General features: G+C 43.7%; 1 long non-coding RNA gene across 1 annotated transcript in view; it reads left to right on the plus strand.

Moving 5' to 3' along the window:
• Positions 1–4,539: 4,539 nt before the first annotated feature.
• LOC117359409 overlaps positions 4,540–21,821 on the plus strand; it is a 399,553-nt gene continuing 382,271 nt past the window's right edge. Inside the window, exon 1 of the long non-coding RNA XR_004539224.1 lies at positions 4,540–4,600. This is a non-coding gene — a long non-coding RNA (uncharacterized LOC117359409). The remainder of the gene's footprint in view (positions 4,601–21,821) is intronic.

Here is a 21,821-nt window from a genome sequence, read left to right on the forward strand (position 1 = left end):
AACTCGCTACCTTACACTAGAGGAGGTTCGGGCCACAGGTCTCTTCAACTGGAGCGGCTTAGACTTCCCTGCCAGCAAAGGTAACATTTTTAATGTGGGAGGGAGACAGCAGAGAAGAATGGGTGGCCTCCTAAGTCTACCCTGGGGCCCCCCAAATAGACTGCTGGCTATGTCCCTGCCATACATTAAGAAGGCGAGTCTTGTGGCTCATACCGTGATATCATCAAGGCTCTACCCTGATCTGACTACAAAGGATTTGCACCAGTTCCATGTGATTCAGAATGTAGCAGCAAGGCTAATTAGAAGGTTATAAATGACACGATCACATCATCTTTCTGCAAAAACTTTGCTGGCTAACAGTACAATACAGGGCTAAATTTAAATCTCTGCGTCTGACCTTCAAGACCCTTAAAGGTGTGATACTTGATAATGAGCCTTTTCCAGAACCACCGCCCCACACTCTGGAATGGACTCCAAGAAAGGCTTCGCTCAACGCAAGACTATCTCTACTTCAGGAAAGCAGGTGAAAGCTTGGCTCTTTTACCAAGCCTTTCATAGAATAAGCAACCAACTTGCCGGTCACACACATGAGGCCAGATTCAATAAATGGCACTTAAAAATTGGCACTGAAAAAAAAATGCTGAGCGCTGTTCTATAAATGATACTTAAAGTTAGGTGCAGTTTATAGCAGTTATGCCTGAGAAGTGAGCCTAACTTTAGGATCATAAGAATAGCCTTACTGGGTCAAACCAGTAGCCCGTTCTCATGGTGGCCAATCCAGGTCCCTAATACCTGGCCAAAACCCAATGTGTAGCAATATTCCATGCTACCAATAGTAAAATGTGGGTCAAATCCTCAAGCCTAAATTAGATACAAACCCTCTTGTTCTAGAACTTCATGCATAAATCTAAAGATAACACCCCCACCCCCCAATCTGCTCCTGACCTTCCCATTTCTGCACCCCCTTTTTCGACTCATTTGTTAAAGTTAGGTGCAGATCCTGCAGCTACATTTACACCAGGTGTCTCAAAGTCCCTCCTTTAGAGCCGCAATCCAGTCGGGTTTTCAGGATTTCCCCAATGAATATGCATCTATATGCATGCACTGCTTTCAATGCATATTCTTTAGGGAAATCCTGAAAACCCGACTGGATTGCGACCCTCAAGGAGGGACTTTGAGATCCCTGATTTACACGTATAACTTAAATAATTAATGCAAATAATTGCTCGTGAAGATCCCGATTATTCTAGAATAGCGTGGGGCAAGATGTGCACACAGATCCAAATTGGTGCCAATTAGCACCCGACTATTGGCACTAATTGGCTTGTGAGCCAATTTAGTTGTGCGCACAACTCGGATTGGTGCCCATATATTGATGTACAATTTTGGGTACCATCTATAGAAACCAAGGACCAATGACCAAGGTCGCTGCAGCAGGACTTGCTTATACTTTCCTACCCTAGCTAAGATTATAGTCATCTATTTTTCTGACTTCATGTGCAGCCTAACTCCTGTTACTCTAGTTTATCTGTCTACATATGTTCTACGTCCGCTTATACCCTATGCTGTCTTTTAAGATGTTTTATTGTGCATTGTATCAACATTGTAAGCAGCGTACTATGCTACAGTAGACTCTCTGTTAACTGGAACTCAAGCAACCAGAACTCTTAAGCAACCAGCCGCTCCCCCCAAAAAAAATCAAAGAAATACTGTAATACCTTAAATAAAAATGAAAATAAAATCAATTTCTGGCAGAAATTTAAGTGTAAACTAGGCACACCACACCTGAGTACACCCATGCTTTGCCTACCACATGTCCAGTAGTTTGTCTGGAACAGTTTATGATATGGCACAGTATAGGGCAGGGGTCAGCAACCTTTTTAAAGCAAAGAGCCATTTTTTCCTAAATGTTTGACCCAAGATTTACAAAGAGCCGCAATGGGTAGACAAGGGGGTTTGAGATATGATGATGTCAGCGGATGTTGCCCAATCCGGTCCCAAGCTCAGGCAGAGCTGGGGCCTTTCTTATCTGCTCTTCCCAATCCAGAAGACGCCTCCAATGGCTCAGGAAACCTCCGTTTTGCTCTTCCCAGCCCTTCTTTCTCCTCAAGCGGCCGATGCACAAAACTATCACTGGTTTCTTAGTTGCAACACTCTGAACCATATCTCCCACTGTTCAAGATCCCTCTTATTTTTCACATCTTCCAGTAAGACGCTGCTGCTTTCAGCGCGATACCGCGCTGTTGAGACGTGCGCTGTTGGCTGTGCTGGTCCTCTGCCCCGGAACAGGAATTGACTTAAGAGGGGGACAGAGGACCGGCACAGCCAACAGCGCGCGCCTCAGCCGAGCGTACCACGTCGGAAGCAGCAGCGTCATTCTGGAAGATGTGAAAAAGTAAGAGGAATTTTGAACAGTGTGAGGTCGTCAGAAGCACTGTTCTGAGCCGCATCCACGTGGCAAAAGAGCCGCATGTGGCTCGCGAGCCACAGGTTGCCGACCCCTGGTATAGGGTATAGTATTAGTTAGGCCTATTTTTAATAGTAACTCTCAAGCAACCAGAAACTACACTTATCTGGCATGTATCAATCTCCATGGGTGCCGATTAACGTCTTGTTCCCTCTAAGCTGAGCAGGTGTCCTCCAGCTGCATTGCTACCACTAGGGGGTGGAATATTTTCAGTCGCTAAGGACAGGTATGTTCCCTGGAGTCCTGCAGAACTTGCCTGTCCCTCACAATTGAAAAATGTGACAGTAAAACAGCACCCTCTATTGGTGAGACTGTGGGTGGAGGACTCCTGCTCAGCTTAGAGGGAACAGTAACCCCTCTCCACTAAGCATTATTCTATAAACCATGCTTAAAGTTAAGTGCAGTTTATAAAATAGTGCTTAGGCCGGGAACTTGCGCCTAACTTTAGACACATCCATGTGCACCAGTGGAAACGTGAGGTAAATCCTCATGCTTAAATTCCCCCTTAGTCTATAATCACATGTGTAACTTTCAGGACTGTCCCCTCATCCACCTAGGACCACTCCTACTTTTATGCTCCCCTTTTTGGCACTGCACATAAATTTTAGGTGCAAATCTCATGCCTAAATTTGCATACATAAATTAAAATTAAAATCAATTAACACTAATATTTGCTTGTTAAGAAGTCAATTATCAGTGCTAATTGGCTCGTTAGTCAATTAAGTTGAATGCACAAGTTGGGCGCCTACCTCAATTTGCGCACATAACTCAAAGGGCCATATTATAGAATTTGGGGGAATATCTATTATGGGGAATTTTTTTTTTTCTGCTGAAATTATCTGTTCCCTACATCCAGATTGTTCTTGCTGCCTTGGGTGAATTTCTTCCATTAGGCGGTAATTAAAGTCAAATAAATAAATAAGATAGTCTACCCAAGTCCCCTGGTAGAGTTGTTCACTTAAGCTCTACCCATCATTACACAAATTATTTTTTGAACATCTTTGCAGTTTCGGAGCTCATTCACTAATAACACCACACCTGCATGATTGCCGAAAGTGAAACATGAGCACGGCTGACATATATGCATGGCTTGGCTCAGGGCACTTGCTTTTGCTTGCGATCCTTTGAATGGTGATGCCTCTTGAGTTTTTTTTTTTTTTTTAATATCTTTATTAGCAATTGCAAAGGGAACATACAACCAGTAGGGGGAAGAACAGAGAAAAGCTGAACAGCCGTGAAAATCATGGCAACAAATAAGGCATATTACAAAAACCCTTTAGTTGGATGTCCAACACAATTGACATTTTGAAGTACCAGAAAATCCCCAGACAAACACATGCAGACCCCTCACACCCTGCCAAAAATCACAACAAGCACCCCACAATCATACCCCCCAACCAACCAAACACACACACCAGTGCAGCCGTTCAAGGGAACCAAGAAGAAGGAAGCGGCCACCATTCCCAGAGTAATCAGAGGAGTGGATCCTCAGCCTCCGGCCCTGAAACAATTTAACTCTACTGATCACATTTTCTAAGCTGTAGGCAAAAAAACATTATTCTTGTTCAAATATCAGATTGAACACAATGGGAGATGCAAATGGTTTTGGAATGGTATATTTGAATAGTGTGGCACTTCACTGAGCAATATGCAAACTCATGCAATCAGCTTACCTGAACTTTTAACTATCTATGTGAAGCTGTAACCTAACTGTTCCCCTCTTTTACTAAGCCCGATAACATGGGCCAACGTGTTAAATGCTCCAAGGCCCATCAGAGCGTCTGCCACGCAGTATTCGCTCCTGAGGTTTAGTAAAAGGGACTGTCTTAGTAACTGTATTGATCCACCTATACTAGCAACTCTATTGAACATCCTTGTCAAACTATCATTGCAACTTCCTGGGTAACTGACCCAATCTCTTGTAATATAATCTGATCTTGAACTGAATAGGTAAAGGCAGATTAGAAAACCTGTAACATAACATATTTTAGCTTTGGTTAGCTATTCATGATATCCTATTTTCCAATGTGAAGATTGATTACTATTTTTTCTTAATATATTTATTGAATTAGGTATCCAAGGGAATCCTCTACATCAGTGATGTGAAAAAAATTCCGTTGTCTGAAGCCAGAGGTACCTTTTACATTTTATCTGTATGTTTAGGAAGTAGCATTTAACTATCCATTAAGAAAATGGATAGTTTATCTTCATCTTTATATTGCAACCTTACTTTTGCCCTTCCTACCATGAAAATAGTTTTCTGTTTGTTGTAGCTTAAAAAAAAAAAAATGTTTCTCGTATCACAACCTTAAATGATCGGTGTGATGAGTTCTGAAGAGATAATGGACTAGTTTGAACCCTGATTTGTAGTTTCTATCTTAAAACTCAGTTCATGACTACAGAGGCTGACAATTTGTAGTTAAATACTAAATTCAACGGGTGGGTAAATAATATTTCAGAATTGCATGCCCTGATGATGAATTGGTGTATTAATGCTCTGTTTTTAAACCCAGACATCCTGGGCCAGTATTTTTCCGCTGCTACATATTCATCAAGGAAAACTAAACTGTAGAAAACATTGCCATCGCCGTGGCACCCAGATATCAAGCTTTTACTTCAGGTCTAGCAAAGAGGATCTGTATTACATTCAGGCGCCAAAGAAAATCGTGAGGCCTCTTCCACAAGAGTTTTTACCATTACGTACGAAATGCCAAATGTTTTCTCAGGGTCTCCACAGCTGGCTTCCTGGTCTCGCTGCGTCTTGTCAGGTGGAACCAAAGTTTCAGCTGTTTCTTTCTTAAGAGTATGCTGTGATGTCAGCAGTTTGTCGTTATATAGTACAGTAGGTCTTTAAACATGATTGGTTAGGGCTTGAGGTGAATGAGGCAGGAAGGTCCCTTGGTCACCTGCAACATGCATGCGGAAACCGTGAGAGAACATTTAACCCAGCTTCACTGAGAGACTCACCAGAGTCTGTTCCATTCCTTGAGAAAAAGAGACCAACTGATTTTCCCACCAGAATTCCAATTTGTGACCAACTGACTTTCCCACCAAAATTCAAATTGGTAAGGTCTTTCCTGCCTCATTCAAGTTTCATGTTTTATTAAAATTTCATATTCCGCTTATCAAACTTCTAAGCGGTATACATTTAAAATATAAAATCAGGGTAACAGAGATGACAGAATGGAGAAAGGGGAGAACTACATATCAAATAGGACAGAAAGCCGTTAAAGGATAGTGGTGGCCTGTCTATAGGTAAAGGCTTGAGGACCTACTTTATAAAGATAAACTGCAGACCTCACGGCATACCCTGAAGAAAGCCGCAATATGATGGCTGAAACGTCGGTTCTGCCTGAGAAGACGCAGTGAGACCTGAAAACCTGCAAAAAGCAACATGCAAAATCTCAGAATGGTTATGCGAGCATGGTAGCTCAGAGTTGCTCTTAATGTGCCTTCCGTGACAGAGCCACTCAAATTAATGGAAAGCATCTTATGGTATGTAGTGACAAAGTTTCCAAGGCATGATACCATTTCTGTACATTAAGATCAAATACTGTCATTCCTTTAGGCTAGGGAAGCCTTCCCTTTTTTCTCAGTTTGACACCCTATGTTAGAACAGTCTGCTCATAAGGGAGTTTACATTCTCCTCAACATAAAGAAGAAAACCAATTATAAACTGGAGGTTGTCAGAAACATTCATTTACCACTATCCATTATGCCAATATAGAAAGATAGAAACATGATGGCAGATAAAGGCCAAATGGCCCATCCAGTCTGCCCATCCGCAGTAACCATTATCTCTTCCTCTCTCTAAGAGAACCCACGTGCCTGTCCCAGGCTTTCTTGAATTCAGACACAGTCTCTGTCTCCACCACCTCTTCCGGGAGACTGTGCCAAGCATCTACCACTCTTTCTGCAAAAAAAGTATTTCCTCAGATTACTCCGGAGCCTATCACCTCTTAACTTCATCCTGTGCCCTCTCAATCCAGTGCTTCCTTTCAAATGAAAGAGACTTGACTCATGCGCATTTACGCCACGTAGGTATTTAAATGTCTCTATCATATCTCCCCTCTCCCGCTTTTCCTCCAAAGTATACAGATTGAGATCTGTGCTGTAACATGGATTGTAATATCTAGTGGTGAAGTGTTTGATATTATAGAGCTGCGATTCTCAAACCTGTCCTGTGAGAATACTAAAACAAACAAAATCCCAGAAAATAAGCAGGAACTATGAATGTTCCACCATTTCATAAGAATAATCAAAAATGAAAAATATATGTGTATGTAAAAAAATGGAATGCAGACCCTCAGTAATAAAGACCAAGTTGATAAAAACAAACTTAGCAAGGCTCTATCTGTTGGACTTCCCAATGGGGTTTATACGGTCCCCGATACATCAGCAGGTTACTTAGTCCGAATTGATCACAGTGAAAACAGTGAAACCTGTGGAAAAACTCATGACAATAGTCTCATTATTGCAAATTATCCCAACAAAGTGCAAAATCACCCCAAAATTTAATTCAATTCAATTTCTTCTTCATCCAGAGAGTGGTAGAAAACTGGAACGCTCTTCTGGAGTCTGTCATAGGGGAAAACACCCTCCAGGGATTCAAGCCAAAGTTTGACAGGTTCCTGCTGAACAAGGATGTATGCTGGTAGGGCTAGTCTCAGTTAGGGCGCTGATCTTTGACCAAAGGGTCGCCGCATGAGCGGACTGCTGGGCTCGATGGACCACTGGTCTGACCCAGCAGCGGCAAATCTTATGTTCAGTTTCCAAACCAACAGACTTGACCTAAGAGGGAACTTATCTGAATCATGCAGCTCCACTTATCACATTTCTTCTCTGGCTCTTAAAAAAGGAGAATCAAAGATATAGCGACAAGTGGAGCTGAGATGGCTTGGGGAAATCCACTGCTTAGTCTTAGGATAAGCAGCATAACATCTGTTGTACTGCTTAGGATCTAGCTAGGTCCTTGGGACCTGGATTGGCCATGGTTGGAAGCAGGATACTGGGTTTGATGGACCTTTGGTCTGTCCCAATTCTGATGTTCTTATTTCTTTCCCATCACACGTAAGTAGCAGCGATTCAGACAGGCAGCCTTCTGCCTGCATCGGAGATTTTCCACTGATGCAACTTCCTGTCCACTGATGCAACTTCCTGTTTCCATTCCAGAGGAAAGACCATAGGTAACAAGCTGCATGTCTGAACTGCTGCTACTATCACTGATAGAACAGAAGTACAGAGGTCTGTGGGGAGAGGGGGAGAAGGAGAGACAGAGGACTTGCAGGGGGGGATAGGAAAGAGAGTGAGATACTGGATTTGGGGCTAAACTTACATAGTACTAACAACATTTAAAAATAAGCTGGTTTAGCATGCTCGGGCATTGGAGGGGTTCGAGGGGTTTTTAAGAATGCATATAAAGTGTGCATTATCTCCTGAAATCTATGCATGGCGTTTTGACTTGTGTGTGCATATTTGGGTGTGTGCCCGGTTTGCACGCACAACTTCATTGAATAATGAGCCAGTTAGCGCTGATAACAGGAGGAGGGTGTGGCGCAGTGGTTGAAGCTGCAGCCTCAGCACCCTGGGGTTGTGGGTTCAAACCCCGCGCTGCTCCTTGTGATCGTTAGATAGATTGTGAGCCCACCGGGACAGATAGGGAAAATGCTTGAGTACCCGATTGTAAAACCGCTTAGATAACCTTGATAGACGGTATATAAAATCCTAATAAATCTTAAATCTTAATCTTAATCCTAACAAGTAATTATGAATACTTACTGAATTTAATTAAAAGTTGAATATGCAAATTTAGGCATAGGATCTGCCCCCTATATTTTACACATGCATTCAGAAAGGGGGTACAGAAATGGGATGGCCATAAGGTGCGCTAAACGTTTTTGCCTGCGATAAATCAACATGTGCACTGACTGCTAATGCGTCCATAGGATAACATGCATGCGTTAGCGTGTGTTTAGCGCGCGCTAATATTTACTGTGCGCTAAAAAGCATAGCATACCTTAGGGCTCCTTTTACTAAGGTGCACTAGGGCTTTAACGCGCAGAAGAGCGCGCGCTACATTGCCGCGTGCGCTAGACCTTAACGCCAGCATTGAGCTGGCGTTAGTTCTAGAAGCGTAGCAAGTGGTAATTTCCTGCGTGCGCTAGAAACGCTAGCGCACCTTAGTAAAAGGAGCCCTTAGTAAAAGAGGGGGGTAAATCTAAGGGCAGTTTATAGAAAAGCACTCAGGCCCTCTTGTACTAAGATGCGCTAAGCGTTTTAGCGAATGCTAAATCAATGCGTGCGCTAATCGTTAATGCGTCCACAGGATAACATGCACACATTAGCGTTTAGCACATGTTTAGCGCATGCTAATATTTACCATGTGCTAAAAAGCATAGCGCACCTTAGTGTTTTTCTTTGGTGCCAATTATTTTATATTTCGACATTGTTTCAGATCATTGATTGAACCATATGCACGCCATTCTCCTCTTGGTTGGACTGAGAAATTTTTAGACACTCCCTCGTAGTGTGGAAACTTTCAGTCTCTGGTAACCAGAGCTGAGACTGTGATCTCATAATGCCTTATTCCACCAATAAGAGCCAACCTAAGTGATGTCACAATGGCTTGATTGTCCTATACTTGGCTCACTTTTATTACATACAAGTGGGTGCTGAAAAGTTCTCACCCGAACCAATCAATTTCCTAAATTCTGAGCATTAATTTACCCTTGTCGCTGAAAATAGTGTTATCTTATTTTGTTAAGTGCCAATTTGCAGAAACGAAATTCTATGCCCCTCTTTTACTAAGGTGCGCTATGCATTTTAGCATGCACTAAAACAATGTAATGTAATGTAATGTAATTTATTTCTTATATACCCATGCACTAACCATTAACGTGTCCATAGGATAATGCTTAGCGCGTGATTAGCGCGCGCTAAAAAGCATAGCGCACCTTAGTTAAAGAGGGGATATGTTTTTGACAGTTTCAGATTATTGATTGAACCATATCCACGTCATTCTCTTCTTGGTTGGGCTGAAAACTTTTCAGCACCCCCTCGTAGGACATCTTTTATCAAGCCACACTAGAGAGTGCCACGCATGAAATGCACCGAAACCCTAAGGACTTTGGCGCATTTACTTCGCTGGCCTGCCCTATTCGGCTTGATTGACGAGGCCCATAGAATTCAGTCCTTTATGCATAAAATTATGTCACTCTCACAGACTCTTGTCTTTGTCCTTCCACTCAGACACGTACACAGCCAGCGTGCTGGCTAAATTTCCGTGACTCTAGTGATCTAATGTCTTTATTAAAAAAGTAGAAGGAAAGCCTGGTACGATAAAACAAATGGGCCCTGTATCTAGGAAGAGTTAATGCACTTTTACAGTAAGGTTCAGGTTGGCCTGACCCCAGGGTGATATTTCATCTCAGGTTACTGCTGGGAGAGAAATCAAATTTCAGTTGTGAGCATGATTGACAGGTGAGGGAAAGAAAGAGAAAGACATCTGGTCAGATGGGGAATTTGGGAAGGAGAAGGACAATTTAGGAAAGTTTTACTGAGAGATTAGGAATCATAAACCATTATATGAAAAGCTTAGGACTTTATGCTCTCTCGAGGCTCGCTTACCTTATTTTGAAAATGTCTGTTTAATTAAGGGAGTTATATGTGAGGGTGGAACTGATGAAGCATCTTGTGACAGTGTCATAGAAGGAAACTTTTTTATTGAACAGTTTTTAGCCTTTGCTGTATTCAAATAATAACTAGGTAATTTTTTTTTTTTTAGCAAAATATGTTTTTAGTTTTCTGATATTCGTAGATTGATATAGATATATTACACAGGTCAGCTGTAACACAGAAGGAATTTTTAGATTGTATTTTATTTCAGTAGTATAAGCTATAAGTATTTTAACATTTTTCTGGACTTCATCATGGAGTGCAGCAGTTGGCTGGGAAGCCAGGGTTGAAATGTTGCTTGCTGTTAGCACCGGTGGCATACCAAGGGTGGAGCAGTGGGTGCAGCTAGTAAGGGGGTGAAGGGAGACGCTGCAGGGCTGCGGTCTGATTTGCGCAGTTGTCGGATCTGCTGACCCTGCCCCTCTGATATCAACTTCCTGTTCTGGGGCAGGGGATCGGCAAAAACGACAGCTGCACCCACAAGACACAGTCCGGCATCTGCTCTGCATGCCCTCTACTGGTTGGACGGAGTACTCCACTTGGAGGAGAGGGTGCTCCACCCCAGGTGGTAACTTAATCATGTGCGCCACTGGTTAGAACAGGGGTGGGCAACTCCGGTCCTCGAGGGCCGGAATCCAGTCGGGTTTTCAGGATTTCCCTAATGAATATGCAGTGAAAGCAGTGCATGCAAATAGATCTTATGCATATTCATTGGGGAAGTCCTGAAAACCTGATTGAATTCCGGCCCTCGAGGACCCGGAGTTGCCCATGTCTGTGTTAGTACAAAGACTCCATTGACAATAATAGGCCTTGAATCAAATAATGGATATTAAAGCACATTATGAGTTATCAAAGTGGGGTAAAAAGGCAAGCTTTTATTGCACCTTGATTTACCATGGGATTCAGCACCTGCAATATCTCAGTACCACAGATTGTTCAATTTCATGGTAAAAAAAATGTTCCCTACATACCACCTCACAAGCAGCTTCAATCTATGTGAAACGCAGTCCAATGCTCCTGGTCCTGATCTTAAAAACTAACACTAGGGGCGCCAGCCAGGCAGAAGTGAAGGGGAATCACTCCTGTCCATTACCTACCGGATCTCCAAGTAAGAGCCCTGAGGACTTCATTGAAGGGGGTGGGCTTGGAGGATTGGGAGGGATTGGATCATTGGATCAAGGGGGGAGCTTCAAGGGCCTTGGAAAGGGGGAGCTGCAGGAGGTGCTTGGATTGGAAGGCATGATGGTGGGGGGTTAACAGCAACCCCCATGTTCCCTTTAAGATTGCAACTTAAAGCCCTAATGTGGGATGCAAAATAATAATGATGTTCAACAATAATCTGGGTTAGCCAATCTACCTTGGGCGTACTAAGCCCAGTGGCGTAATAAGGAGGGGGGGGAGGTCCACCCTGGGCGCTTTCTTGCTGAGGGCGCAAGCACCCGTCCTCCACTCCGTCCCCCACTCCTTCAGTGCCCCCCTCACCCATACCTCTGTAACGTTCCTGGGGTGAGCAAGCTTCTGTCGTGCCAGCGTCGGCTCTTCCTCTGATGTCATTTCCTGGACCCGCACCTAGGAAGAAACGTCAGAAGAAGAGCCGACGCTGGCGTGACAGCAGATTGGGGATCGCTTCTCGTCAGGAGCGTTACAGAGGTACAGGGGAAGGGAAGCGGCGCTTGCAAGGCAGGAGGGGGCAGGGAAGGAACATGTGGGGGGGGGCAGAGAAGAGTGTGGGGGAGGATCACCACACTCCTGGGTGCCTCTCACCCTCGCTACGCCACTGAGCAAGCCCTAATACTCCTCCTCCTTATCATTTCTAAAGTGCTACTAGACATGTGCAGCGCTATACACAATAGTGTTGCTAGAACTGAATGGATCTTGGACAACCTCAGCAAAACAGTAAAAAGCAAGCACAGTCAAAACTATATAAAAATCTTACCACAATAATAGAAATTGAAATGCAAAATATCAGAGATTTAATTTACACTTCTCCCTCCGAATCCGTGGGTTTAGTACTCGCAAATTCAGTTATTCATGATTTTTTTGCCCTGGACCAACCCCTAGTTTTTAAAGACTGAATCATTGTGTCCCGGACCTCCCCAGACCTTATCAGGTGGTCTAGCAGTGACGCGGAGCAGGACTGATCTTCCTACGCTCTTGCCCCGTGCAGAGCTGTCATCAAAAATGGCTGCCGTGAGTTCCCATGATCTCAAGAGACTACAATGGGAACTCACGGCAGCCATTTTTGATGATGGCTCTGCACGGGGCAGGAGCGTAGGAAGATCGTTCCTGACCCGCGTCACCACTAGACCACCAGCTAAGCTCTGGGGAGGTCCAGGACGCAGAAGGGAGGCGGGGTGGGGTCAGAGTCAGCCCTAAAAGTTATCCACGATTTTTCCATATTTGCAGACCAGCTCTGCCCCTAACCCTCACGGATTCGGAGGGAGAAGTGTATTTAGTTTTATAGCCTATTCTCCCCTGGAACCCAGAACGGGTTACAAGGATGCGTACACAGAAGTCATCAGGATCCATAACACATATGTTATAGAGAATTTAAGACAGGCTTCAATAATACACATGTTAAGGAGAAACTAAGAACACATATGCTACAGTGAATCTAAGAATAGTACCAGCTCGTTTCCCAAAGCCAACATATTACAATTAAAGAATTCAGAAACAAAACATACTTTTTTCTGATTCTGTTGTCCAAGCACTGCTTTGGTCTCATTGTTTCCTGTTTTTCGAAACTCTTCCCAAGGATTCCTGTCATTTTGATATTTCTTCTTTCTTCTTCTCCATTATCCATCTTTTCTCTGCATCCCTATCTGTCTTATCCATTGCCTTCCTTCTGTGTCCATGTCCTATCCCTAGTCTCCTCCTATGTTCAGTATCCCTTCTCTGTGTCCATATCTTACTCTGTCCAGTATCGTCCCTCTGTGTCCCTGTTTCTATGCTCCTTCCATGCCCAACATCTCTTCTCTGTTTCCTGTCTTTCCCTATGTCTCCTTTCTCTCCTCTCTTTTCTCTTCATCCCTAACCCTCCCCCCGTGACCCTTCCCTCCTTGATCCAGCATGTTTTCTTTCTCTCCCTCCCTCCTTGGCCCATGTGTGTGTCTCTCCCCCATCTCCTGTTGGTACAAGGTCTTTCTCTCTCTCCAGGATTTCTTTCTATCTTTCTCTCTCCCTCTTTAGTTCAGGGTCTCTCTTCCCTCCTCTCTTTTCCTCCATCATGGGTGAAGGGGGAATGAATTTTGGGTTTCAGCTGAAATCCAAACTTGTATTTTAGTCTGGTTTCTCTGCCAAGTCTGAGATCAAAGCTGAAATGTGGTTGACCTGTCCCCAAAAAGTAAATTATTTCCCACAGTTCATTTCCAGGGATGAACAATGGTTCTCCTAAGTCTATCTGGGTGTGGGGGGGGACCCCCCCCCCAATATGATTTATTTTAAGACTGCTGGTCGTTAGTTGTTTGAAAGGTTAAACAATTGTCTCCTATTTAATCATTCGACCCTCAGTCATGATTTTATAAACTTCGATCATATCCCTTCTGTCATGTCTCCAAGCTGAAAAACTTTAAACTGTTTAGCTTCCTCACACAAGGGAGGTTTTCCATCCTCTCTACCACTATCGTCACCCTTTTCTAAACATTTTCTAGTTCTGCACCAGAGTCCAATACAGAGGCATAATGATATCCTCAGTTTTGTTCTCCATTCCTTTTCAGATAATCCCTAACATTCTCTTTCAATCACCCAACTGAGTAATTAGTCAACCTATCAGGGGAAACATGCTTCTCCTTTATCTGCATTTGAAAGATAAGAATAAACATAGTGGACAAACACTTCAAGAATATGATCTAACACTATTTATATCACTTATCCCTGCTAACATGCTCCCATTCAAATACTGTAGTTTATCTTAGTCTGATTATTGTTAGGGTCAGTGTGACATGTGTGCAAACCATGTATTTGCATAGAGCGGCAGCCTCTGGGGGGAATATAAAAAAGACCAGAAACATATGACAAGAGGTCCTGACAGATGTAAAGAACCATCAACACTTTTAATCACTTTGTCTTTGTTGCATTATATATGCATATTATAAATGGTTTTATATATATACTAGTGTTTTAGCCCGTTAATTCGTTACAGTAACGGGTGCTAGAATAGCCCCACCTATACCCTGACCCTGACTCTGACCCCACCCATGCCCCACCTCTATCATGCCCGGACCCTGCCTCCCACTGATCCCTGTCCCATCACCTCACCTTTCACCATTTCCTTTGTACCCTTTTGGCCCTCCTGACAGGATCTTTACTTACCCGAGGTGGCAGCAGCAGTCCTGACGTACCAACCTTTCCTCCCTCAGTGCCCCAAAGCAGCAATGGTCCTACCATTTCCATCTCTCCCTTTCCCCCTTTCACACCCTCTACCATCTCTCTCTGACCCTGTTTCACCTCTTTTGCCATCTTTCCCTTTCCTGTCCTCCTCTGTCCTTCCCCAAGACCATCTCTCTCTCCTGCCCCCTCCATACTCCCTGAAGTCTATCCCTCCCTATCCCCTACCATCTCTCCTGGTCCCCCTAGTAGCCCCTCTGTCCTTCTCATCCATCTGTTTCTGTCTCCTCACCTCCTGCCTCTGTGGATCTCTCGCAGCTCCTCCTCCAGCCAGGCTTCAGGGGGATTCTCATTCATGCGCACTCCTACCTGCGGTGCCCTACAGTACACGGAAAACGGGAGCATGCAGGTGGGAGTGTGCATGCGCGCTTAGGGCTTTATTATATTATATTTTATATATATACTAGTCTTTAAGCCCGTTACATTAACGGGTGCTAGAATAGATGTGTGTGTCTGTCTGTCTTTCTCTTTCCTTGGCCGCTTTCTGTCTGTCTGTCTGTCTTTCTTTCTTTCTGTTTCTCTCTCCGCTGTCTGTCTGTCCTTTTTTTTTTTTGTCTCTTTCCTTGGCAGTTGTCTGTCTTTTTTTCTGTGTGTCTCTCTCTCCTTGTTCGCTGTCTGTTTTTTTTTTTTTCTTTCAATCTCTCTCCCTGGCCCCCTGTTCTGTGTGTGTCTTTTACTCCCACCTACCTGTCTTTCAGTGTGTGTGTCTCTATTTCTGTCAGTCTGTCAATCTGTCAATGTCCCTGCCCACTGCCTGTCTGTTTATCGTGCCCCTTCTCCCATCTACCTTTTTATCACGTGTTGTGTTGAAAAGGGCAACCGGCACACAGTAACCGCTGCTGGATAAAGTAAACCGCCACGCGCGCACTTGTAGCAAACCATCATGCACGCACGCTCCAAACATACGCTCGCTCTGAACGCGTATGCACCGCACGCTTTAAAATTTCTCTGCCAGCCACGGAGCTATGGATCACGCAGGTAGGAGTGCGCATGCACGCTTAGGGTTTTATTATTAGTGATATACAGTATATATATATATATATAGGGTTACCAGATGTGCAGAATTCCTTATCGAGGACTTGTCCGGGTGTCTGGACGGCTTTTCAAAATCCAGCACTTTGCCCGGGTTTTGAAAAACTTCCTCGAAATCGCATCGTATCCGCACATCCGCAGATGCCCAACAAGAGCAGGCAGCAGGGGGCGGGATTGGGGGAGGGACTGGGGCATAATGGGTTGGGGATGGGTGCAACTGGGCGGACCTGGGGGCAGGTCTAGGCATCTGGATTTTACTAAGATAAAATCTGGTAACCCTATTATATATATAATATATGGTTGCACTTAGCATAGCTTTCCCCTATAATTTGTCCTTTTTTGTATTCTAAGCTTTATATTATTTTTTAAGTGGTTTGACTTGTTTTATGCTTACATGGTTGACAAGCAACTAAATTCTTAGCTTTCTGCAGTGGTTCCAGGGCAACTTCTCCTTCTGTCTGCCAGTGTCACTAGATAAGGTATAGAAGATTATAATGATTTTCCTATTACACTTCCCCCTTTTTGGGAAACCCCCCCCCATATTTTTGTCTTCCCCCTGGCATCCTGGCCTTATCTGATGGTCTAGCTGATTTTCGGGGCAGGAGCGATCTTCCTGCTGTCTCGAGAGACTACGGGAACTCCCCACAGCCAGTTCCTAATGGCTATCTGCACGGGGCAGGAGCGTAGGAAGATCGCTCCTGCCCCGAAAACCAGCTAGACCACCAGGTAAGGCCGGGATGCCAGGGGAAGGCAAAGGGAGGCGGGAGTGGGTCAGAGCCGAATATTCGTGGTTTTTCACCATTCGCGGTCCGGCTCTGCCCCTATCCCCCCGATAATAACGAGGGAGAAGTGTAAAACTCATCTCTTCTGCTACATTCCCACAACTGTTTCAATCCCTAACAGAAAAAAACCTCAGAAGCTTCTCCTGAGAACCGGTGCATTGTGTTAATATCTTTGCTTGTTGCTGAAAACCCCAGCAACCTAGGAAAGGGGGGGTGGGGAAGAGATGGAAAAGGATAGAGAAGGTATGAGGAGGGGAGAGAAAGGAAGAAGTATAAAGCCATGGGGGAAGGAGAAAAGCAGAATGTGCCACAAGGTAGGTAGGAAAGAACATCTGGGTCATGGAGGGGGGGGGAAGAGATAAGAGAAGCCATAATTGAGATCTGAGAATCAGGAGAGAAAGTAGAGATGAGCCAAGGAAGAGAGGGAAAGACAACAGTGGGTGCACATGAAAGAAATATATACTGAGCGGAGATGCACAGGAGAGGAAGGGTTAAAGAATGAAAAACAGGGAACAGAGGACGAGGGCCAAAGATGAAAGAGAGGCAATGAGGGAGACAGGGGGCTAGAACTCTAAGGCCCTCTTTTACTAAGGTGCACTAACCGATTAGTGCTCGCTAATCGATTTAGCGCACACTAAACGCTAACACGTGCATTTTAGTCTATGCGTTATCGTTTAGCGCGCGCTACTCGGTTAGTGCACCTTAGTAAAAGAGGGGGGTAAGAATTGTTAAAGGAGGGGGAAAGAGATGTGGGGGGGGGCAAGAGAAAGAGATCTAGTGAGAGTGAAAGGCAGAAGAAAAGAAGGTAGAATAACATGGAAGATAAATGGGTGAAAGGTAAAATTTAATGAGATGTAAAAGAATAAAAGGCATTAAATACTGATGAATGGAAGAAAGATAGAGAGGAGAAACAGCCAGGGAGAAGTGAAAGGTTAGAAAAACAATGCCAGGTGGAGAGAGAAACTAGGCCTCTTCTGGCTTGAAAAGAGGAGACTGAGAGGGGACATGAGCGAAATATTCAAGATAATGAAGGGAATAGACTTAGTAGATAAAGACAGGTTGTTCACCCTCTCTAAGGTAGAGAGAATGAGAGGGCACAAGTTAAAAGGGGATACATTCCGTACGAACATAAGGAAGTTTTTCTTCACCCAGAGAGTGGTAGAAAACTGGAACGCTCTTCCTGAGGCTGTTATAGGGGAAAACATCCTCCAGGGATTCAAGACAAAGTTTGACAAGTTCCTGCTAAACTGGAACGTACGCAGGTGAGGCTGGACTCATTTAGAGCACTGGTCTTTGACCTGGGGGCTTCCACGTGAGCGGACTACTGGGCACGATGGACCACTGGTCTGACCCAGCAGCGGTAATTCTTATGTTCTTAAAAGAAGATTTCAACATCAATTATATGTTAGCAGGAATGGAGGACTAACACTCGCTCAGCATTCAGTGAGGCAAACATATTATATCAAATAACAAGCAGTAAGAATCTAACTATTATAAAGCATTCAAATGTCATATTAATAATATTTTGTGACTCCTTGCATTGATGCAGCTTGTATGTATCTTGCCTTGTTAACATTTATTGTACTTTTATATGCTAAAATCAATAAAAACTTTTGAACTTAAAAAAAAAAAGAAGATTTCAGAAGGAACGTAAAATGGGAAGAAAATAGTGAAAGACAGAAGGAGAAGTCAGGAGATTAAAGGAAAGGAGACAGAACCTCATTTTTTATGCATTGTGTATCATCATATTCTGTAGGAGCATCTATAAATATGTCCTATAGTCCAGGAGGCAAAGTATGATATGACAGAGGTAAAAAAAAAAAAAAAAATGCTCCCTTTCACTTTAGATATCCAATTGTGTGACTGGAATTTTTTTTTTTTTAATTCTTTTAGATGCGTCTTTGAATTCTGTGTGTGAATATGAACTAAGTTTCTTCTCAGAGTTGACATGACCTAGATGGCAAGCAAGAAAAAGCAATGAAATGCCCCTCTGCTGTTAGTCCTCTCACCAACTCCTAAATCTTGCTCAGTCTTGTCCCCTTGCTTTGGCAGCTTTCTACCGGTAGCTCCTCACTGCCCCCCCCCCCCCCCCTCCTTCTATTCCTTATTGCAACACTGCTTTTTCATACTTTCTCTTTTCATTCTTTTGGTTTTCTTCTGTCCTTTCAAAACTTGTAGTTCCTTTTCTGTTCCTGAGTTCATTGTAACCCACTTTGATTTTTGTATGAAAGGCGGTATTTCGCATTTATTAAACTGAACTAAACTTCCAGCATTCAGCCATCAGTCAATCACCCAGTCTACATTGAGGAGGAAAGCAGATTATTAGCAGTGGTGAAAGCCCTTGTTCTGAGATGGGGGGTGAAGAGGATAGGTTGGCTGCATTACAGGCCCAGGCAGGGGCATCAGAGATGGGGGAAGGGGGGGGGGCAAGGGGGATGGGGTCAGAGGTATCATCAATGGTAGCATAGGAAAGGGAACACGGCATCAAGTTTTGAAGTCAGCTACGGCAGTTAGGTTCTGAACACCGTGACAGTGGACTTCTGTTTGGGAAGCCATTTTGGCATTTGAAATTCCTCTTTATAGAATGCCCTCCTTGGGGAGTTTCAGGTTGAAACCGATCATTTGAAATTGCACGAGCAATGGAAGAGATTGTGCAAGTCTTTGCAGGAGTTGGGTGGTCTACTGAGCTTTAGGTCATCATTTGGGTCACTTGGGATTGTGCTGAGTTGTGGACTATTTTGTAGATGACATTCAGTTGCAGTAGGTATTTTCCTTTTTTTTCTGAGGGGTTGGCAATCTCTATATGTATGTTGAGATAATGGAGGGTTAAGGGACTCGCCCAAAGTCACAAAGAGTAGTCTGGCATCCCACTGCTCTAACCAGTAGGCTAGATATGACATCAAAACTCCTCAGAATTTGGGTATTATACTGTAGCTCCAGAAGCCTATTACAAAACAAATTTCAGTACCAAAACTAGAACCAAGTCTTTAATAGAAGGTTGAATGCTTTTTTACTACCTGAGATCTGGGCACCTTCGTTTCCACATAAACACATATAGGCCAATACTCAAAGGGACTTATATATTTAGCGACCACCACTAAACATGCGTCTCCTATCCTTGAATTTTCAACAGCATTCTATGAAGACAACCACTGAAAATGTCTTCTAAACACACCAGCACTATGTGAATTGCACTAGGTTAGAAGCCATACCCTGAGGTTGTGGGTTCAAACCTTGAACTGCTCCCTGTGACCCTGGGTAAGCCACTTACTCCTCCACTGCCCCAGGTACATTAGATAAATTGTGAACCCATTGGGACTGCTAGAGAATGCATGAGTACCTGTATGTAAAGCACTTAAACATGGTTGTGTGACAAAGGTGGTAACAAAGGTGGTGTGTAAGTCCCTATCCCTCGTCTTTTTCACTGAATAGCATTAACACATGAGAAAATGCTTACCATAAAGCATGTTAAACTGTTTAGCAGTAATATCCCTTACTAGCACTGCATATTAGTTATTTTTTGGGGAGGGGGCATGTGATGGGCATTGAATTGTTAACCAATTAGCAAGTTCAACTGTGTGGTGCAGTGGTTAGAGCTACAAGCTCAGCATCCTGAGGTTGTGGGTTCAAATCCCACACAGCTCACTTAATCCCCCACAGCTCACTTAATCCCCCTTTGCCCCAGGTATATTAGGTAGAGTGTGAGCCCACCGGGACAGATAGGGAAAATGCTTGAGTACCTGGATGTAAACCACATAGGCCATACGTGGTATATAAATACTTAAATAAAAAGAAATAAAGTGGGCCCTGCTAACACTAAGGACTCCTTTTACAAAGGTGCACTAGCGTTTTTAGCGCACACACCGGATTAGGCAAGCTCTAGTGTGCGCTACCCGAAAAACTACCACCTGCTCAAGAGGAGGCGGTAGCGGCTAGCGCGCGGGGCATTTTAGCGTGCGCTATTGAGCGCGTTAAGGCCCTAACGCACCTTTGTAAAAGGAGCCCTAAGTTAATGTAGAGGCACTTGGAGCCTCCTGAATAGGACTTGGCAAGTTCTTCTGTGTTAATTTTTTCCAAGTCCCACATGTGTATGAACACATTAGCGTGGGACCAACAAAAAAGTAAAAAAACAAAAGGAATTGACCCCAAAATATCCACAAAGAAGAAAATGCAGAGAAAACCAAAAAACCTCAGTGGAGTGAAGATGTTCCTAAATGGACTTTATTTGAAAGTGTCAAAGTTCCAAAGGTCCACTGAAATAATCCACATAAAATAATTCCATCCACATAAAAATAAATCATCCACATAAAATAATTTCATCCACATAAAAATAAATCATCCACATAAGAGCCTTAAAGGACCTAATCCGCTAGGGATATAGGACCCAACATGGTCCGCGTTTCGACAAAAAGTCTTCTTCAGGGGTCCCTGGGGGGGTCCTATAAAGATGCAAGCAGTGTCTCACTTCCGGCTCACCACACAATTGTTTCCCACGTACTCACCTTTATAGGACCCCCAGGGACCCCTGAAGAAGACTTTTTATCGAAACGCGGACCCTGTCGGGTCCTGTATCCCTAGTGGACTAGGTCCTTTAAGGCTTTTATGTGAATTAATTTATTTTATGTGGATGATTTCAGTGTACCTTTGGAACTTTGACACTTTCAAATAAAGTCCATTTAGGAACATCGTCACTCCACAGAGTTTTTTGGGGTTGTACCTACATGAAAGTAAACATTTTTTTAAAAGACAAACCTTAAATGCTGCCGCGTTGAATTTTGGCTTAGCACGCAGGAAAGTTCCACGCTAAGACATCCAAGTCCATATTCTAATGCCCTTTAGACTCTGAAAACAGGGAACATAACCTACTAGAACTAGAACCTTGAGATACAACCAGACAAGGCATGCGCCAAATTCAAACAAAGTCACACAGCTCTGGATTCAATATTTCTGAGGTTGTATTTATTTGCTCAGCCCCACTTATGTTTTATTACTGAATTTCTATAGCAGGGGTTCTCAACCGAGTCCTTGGCACAAATCCAGCCAGTCAGGTTATCAGGATACCCACAATGAATATTCATGAGATAAATTTGCAGGTGCCACCTCTAGTCTATGCAAATCTCTGTCTTCATATTCATTGTAGATATCATGAAAAGCTGACTGGCTAGTTGTGTCACGAGGACTGGCGTGAAAACCACTGTTTTGTAGTAACACCTATAGAACATAAGAACATCAAGCCCAGTAGCCCATTCTCATGGTGGCCAATTCAGGTCAATAGTACCTGGCCAAAACCCAAAGAGTAGCAACATTCCAGCATCTCAAAGAATACCAAGATTCCGGAACCCCAATGAGAGCAACATTCCAGAGCTGAGATTGTGATGTCATAATGCCTCAGAGCCAACCTCATCAGTGATGTTACAATAGCTTGATTGTCCTATACTTGGCACATGAGAGCACAAGAACAGCCATACTGGGTCAGACCA

The sequence above is a fragment of the Geotrypetes seraphini genome, chromosome 4 (assembly GCF_902459505.1).
Source record: "Geotrypetes seraphini chromosome 4, aGeoSer1.1, whole genome shotgun sequence".
Taxonomy (NCBI): domain Eukaryota; kingdom Metazoa; phylum Chordata; class Amphibia; order Gymnophiona; family Dermophiidae; genus Geotrypetes; species Geotrypetes seraphini.